Genomic DNA, 5,299 nt, shown 5'->3' with positions numbered 1-5,299 from the left:
ATACAGGGGGCATAAGTATACAGCCCCCTATGTTAAAATACAGGGGGCATAAGTATACACCCCCTATGTTAAAATACAAGGGCATGGGCACCCAGATCGCTCAGTTGGTAGAGCGGGTGCCCATATATAGAGGTTTACTCCGCGACGCAGCCGGCCCGGGTTTGAATCCAGCCTGCGGCCCTTTGCTGCATGTCACTCCCCCTCTCTCTCCCCTTTCATATCTTCAAATGTCCTGTCAATTAAAGGCCTAAAATGCCCAAAAAATAATCTTTAAAGAAAAAATACAAGGGCATAAGTATACACCCCCCTATGTTAAAATACAGGGGGCATAAGTATACACCCCCCTATGTTAAAATACGGGGGGCATAAGTAAACCATATTGCAGTGTAAGTGATGTTAAAATTAAATTGAATGTGTAATTAGAGTGATGAAGCAAGAGTCAGTAGCATAATTTAAATTATATTAACCTGAGACCATAAATATTGAAAAGTAAGTACTTGTAATAAAATTTAAATGCCAAATTGAAGATAAACAGAAAGTGGGCGGTGTAGATGGGAGAAAAAACAGGAACAGAAACTACAACATTATCAGGTAGTGCAGGTGTTGGAGAGTCTGACTGCAGCCGGGATGAATGACCTGCGGTACCTCTCCTTCTTACACCGTTGGTGTATCAGTCTGCTGCTGAAGGAGCTACTCAGGGACCCCACAGTGTCATGTATTGAGGGCGGGGGGTATCAGTATGCTGCTGAAGTAGCTGCTCAGAGACCCCACAGTGTCATGTAGGGGGTGGGAGGTGTTGTCCATGATGGATGTCAGGTTGGCTAACATCCTCCTCTCCCCTACTTCCTCTATGGGGTCCAAAGGACAGTCCAGGACAGAGCTCGCTCTAGTGATCAGTCTATTGAGTCTGCTCTTGTCCCGGTCCGAGCTGCCCCCCTCCAGCAGACCACAGCATAAAGGATGGCAGAGGCCACCACAGAGTCATAGAAAGTCCTGAGGACAGTCTTGCACACTGTTATCAATCCAGTTCAGTTTATAGTTTAGGTGAACACCCAGGAACCTGTAGCTCTCCACTACCTCAATGTCCGATCCCTGGACTCTCACCGGTGAGAAAGGGGATGTTTTCTTCCTGAAGTCAACGATCATCTCCTTTGTCTTGCTGGTGTTGAGCTGAATCTGGTTGAGCTCACACCAGCTGACAAAGTCCTTGATAACCGACCTATATTCCAGATCGTTCCCCTCAGAGATGAAACCAACAACGGCTGTGTCATCGGAGAAATTCTGGATGTGGCAGTGGGTGCTGTTGTGCGTGAAGTCCGAGGTATAGAGGGTGAAAAGGAAGGGGAAGAGCACCGCACCCTGAGGGGCACCTGTGCTGCAGGGCACCACATCAGATACACAGTGATAGATCCTCACATACTGTGGTCTGTTGGTGAGGTAGTCCGTAGTCCATGCAGCCAGGTGTTGGTCCACTCCGGCACTCTCCATCTTCACTTTGAGCAGCAAATGCTGGATGGGGTTAAAAGCACTGGAGAAGTCGAAAAACATGACTCTCACAGTGCTCCCGCTGTCCTCCAGATGGAGCAGCGATCTGTGCAGCAGGTAGATCACTGCATCGTCCACCCCAATCCCAGGCTGGTAAGCAAACTATAGGGGGTCCAGCTGTGTGCCCACCAGGGGTCACAGGTGACACAGGATGATCCTTTCCATGGTCTTCATCAGGTGAGAAGTCAAGGCAACAGGCCTAAAGTGGTTTGGCTCTCTGGGGCGCGGCAACTTCGATACCGGAACCACACAGGAGGTCTTCCACAGGGCTCAGGTTGAATAAGTGCCTGAGCACACCACAGAGCTTGTCCGCACAGTCCCTAAGGAGACTTGAGCTGATGCCGTCCGGGCCCGGGGCCTTCCTTGCCTTGATCTCCTTAAGTTGACTTCTCACCTGATCATCTGTCATGGAGAAGGGGGTCGAGGATGGATGGGGTTTGGGGATGGTGGAAGGTGGGAGTTTCAGAGAGGGGGAGAGGGGGGGGATGAACTGATGAGTGGGACGAGGGGGGAGGAGCGGGCTGGTGGTCTTATTATTGAGGGTCGTTGAAGGTGGCAGGCTGAGGAGGGGAGGGGGGAGTAGGCCAGAGGAGGTGAGAAAGTTGTGAAAGAGGGGGCTGAAGGTGTGAAGAGGGAGGCGAGGAGGCTGAGTCACATCTGTTAAAAAACAGATTCAGCTCATCAGAGTCCTTGTCTCCTCCGGCTTGGATTCTCCCCACAGCTTTGCCGTGGCCGGAGATGTTCTGCAGCCCTCTCCAGACCTCCCATGGCATTGTTCTGTTCCAGACTCTTTTCTAATTTTTCTCCCGTAGATGACCTTCCCCCTCCTGATCCTGATCCTGAGTTCCTTCTGGACTCTGCACAGCTCTCTCTGTCCCCTGATGCAAAGACCCTCGTCTTCTCATTTAGCAGAGCTTTAATCTCAGAGGTCACCCAGGGTTTGTTGTTGGGAAAACACTGCACCAACTTGGAGGGCACAGTGTTCTCCACACAGAAGTTGACATGGTCTGTAATGCATTGTGTCATACTGTCAATGTTGGTGCCGTGGGGGGTGCAGAGTGCTTCCCAGTCTGTAATTTCAAAGCAGTCTCTGAGCCTATCACTTGCCTCCTCAGACCACTGCTTCACAAGCCTCTTCTCAGGTTGTTATTTGGTCACCATAAGGGAGTAGTCTGTGACCAGATGGACTTGATTGTGATCCGAGCGGCCAAGGGGGGGAGGGGGGATGAGGTGTATGCATCTTTGATGTTAGCATACAATAATTCCAGAGTTGTCACGCCCCTGGTGTGGCAATTAACCTACTGGTGGAAGGTGGGGAGAGCAGAGGACAGGGAAGCAGGGAAGCATGATTAAAGTCCCCAGAGATGAGGAGAATGGAATGGGGGTGCTGGTTTTGAAGTTAAGACACGACAGTATGAATCTGATCTGTAGCTGCAGCGACGACCGCCGAGAGGGGGATGTACACGGTCACAGCGATAACCTGTGACAACTTCCTTGAGAGGTAGTATGGCCGCATGCTACCGGCTAACAGCTCCAAGTCTCTGGTACAGAGTTGCTCCTTCACACTGATGTGTCCCGGGTGGCACCACCTATCGTTCACAAACACAGAGATCCCCCCTCCCTTCTTCTTACCGCTCTCCGTTGCTTTCCTGTCCGCTCGCAAGAATTTAAAACCATCCAGGGTGACATGTGTGTTGGGAGAAAGTTCACACAGCCACGTCTCGGTGAAACACATGAGGCTGCATTTCCGGTACTCCCTCTGCAGTCGAGTCAGTGCCATCAGCTCTTCCATCTCTTTGGAGAGAGATCTAACGTTCCCCATGATGACAGAGGGTATACATGGTTTATACCGTCTTTTCCGTTCCCTGTGCTTCACACCCGCTCTGCTCCCTCTTCTCCTCCTCCATAACTCCTTTGGAATCTCCTGCCGCTCCACGCAGAGAAGGGGTGTGTGGCGCAGGGCTAACAGCTGATCCTGGGTTTAGGACAATGGGATCGTCGTTGAGTGTTGGGCTTTGTTGGATGAATTTCCATTTGCTATGCCAAAAAGTTCCAGAAGCAGCAAGAGACAAGCTATGAACGTAACAGTATGAACATCCATAGCTGCACACTTGCTTAAAGTGTTGATATTGACAAAGAAAAATTAACAAAAAAGACAAAAAAAAACGTAAAAAACACTAAAAAGATGTATGAAACTGCAGAGCTACTGTAACAAGCTGCCTGCTACCTGGAGAGACGCTCCCGAGAGGAGAGCCGTAGAGGCCGCCATGCCTCTCGTGGAGTGAGCCCGTACAGCCATAGGTGAAGGCAAACCGCGCACCTGATAGGCCAGGGAGATAGTCCAGTTGCTAATAGTATGTTTGGAAGTGGGCAACCCAGCCTTGGGGAACCCAAAACACACCAGTAACTGGTCCGTCTTCCTCCACCGGGAGGACCTCAGAGCGAAGACACTCAGTGCTCTGACAGGGCAGAGCAAATGGAGCCTCCCGTCCTCCGCTGTCACATGAGGTGGAGGATGAAACGCCTGCAGTACAACGGGCCCCGCGACAGAGGACTGCACCTTGGGAATGTAGCCCGGAATGGGGTGCAGGATGGCCCTCACATGACCCGGGGCAAACTCCAGGCATCGGGGAGAAACCAAGAGAGCCTGGAGGTCCCCCACCCTCCTCAGAGAGGTGATAGCAAGGAGGAAGGCCATCTTCAGGGTCAGGTACTTGGCCTCAGCCGACTCCATGGGCTCGAAGGGGGCCTCAGCCAAAGCTTCGAGAACCACCGCCAGATCCCAGGTGGGAATCCTAGGGCGAGACGCAGGTCTCATCCTCCGGGTCCCACGGAGAAACCGTACGACCAAGGGAAGTCTCCCCAGAGACCCATCCCTCGAAGGGGCGTGGAAAGCCGAAATGGCTGCCACGTAAACCTTGAAGGTGGACAGGGAAAGGCCCGCAGAGAAGCGGTCCTGCAGAAACTCCAGCACCTGAACCACCGGGCAGGTAACTGGGTCTAGCATGCGTCCCCTGCACCAGGCAGAGAAGACGTTCCACTTCAGGCCATACATCCTCCGTGTAGACGGGGCCCTGGAGCTGAGGAGAGTCTCGACCGCTCCTGCCGTCAGGCCCGCCTCTAGGTACTGGGCCCCCTCAGGGGCCAGACCCACAGCCGCCACAAGGCGGGGCAAGGGTGAAGAACCCGGCCACCTCCCTGGGACAGTGGCGGACCGTCCAGGAACGCCATCAGGTCCGAGAAACACACCCGGGTCGGCCAGAACGGCGCTACCAGAAGCAGGCAAATGCCCTCCCGACGGACCCTCTCCAGGATCCGTCGGGTTCCTGGAGAGCCCTGCTCCCGGGGGAAAAGCGTACAGACGCAGCCTCGGCCACTCCCGCACCATGGCGTCCAGCCCTAGCGGGGCCAGCGGCGTCAGGGAGAACCACAGAGGACAGTGCGTAGTCTCCCGAGACGCAAACGAGTCCACGTCTATAGGTCCGAACCTTACACACAAGGACTCCACCACCTTGGGGTGTACGCCACGCCCCCGAAGGCAAATCTCAGGAACTTCCTGTGGGAAGGACGAATGGAGATGTGGAAGTAAGCGTCCCTCAGATCCATGGTGACAAACCAGTCCTCGGACCGGATGTGACACACGATGGCGGGGATGTTGAGCATCTTGAAACTGTACCTCCTCAGAGACCGGTTCAGAACCCGCAGATCCAGAATAGGGCGCAGGCCTCCGTCCTTCTTGGGAACCAGGAAGTAC

The sequence above is a fragment of the Etheostoma cragini genome, chromosome 3 (assembly GCF_013103735.1).
Source record: "Etheostoma cragini isolate CJK2018 chromosome 3, CSU_Ecrag_1.0, whole genome shotgun sequence".
In the NCBI taxonomy this organism is placed as follows: domain Eukaryota; kingdom Metazoa; phylum Chordata; class Actinopteri; order Perciformes; family Percidae; genus Etheostoma; species Etheostoma cragini.
The sequence above is the reverse complement of the archived record's forward strand: the minus strand, read 5'-3'. Positions refer to the sequence as shown.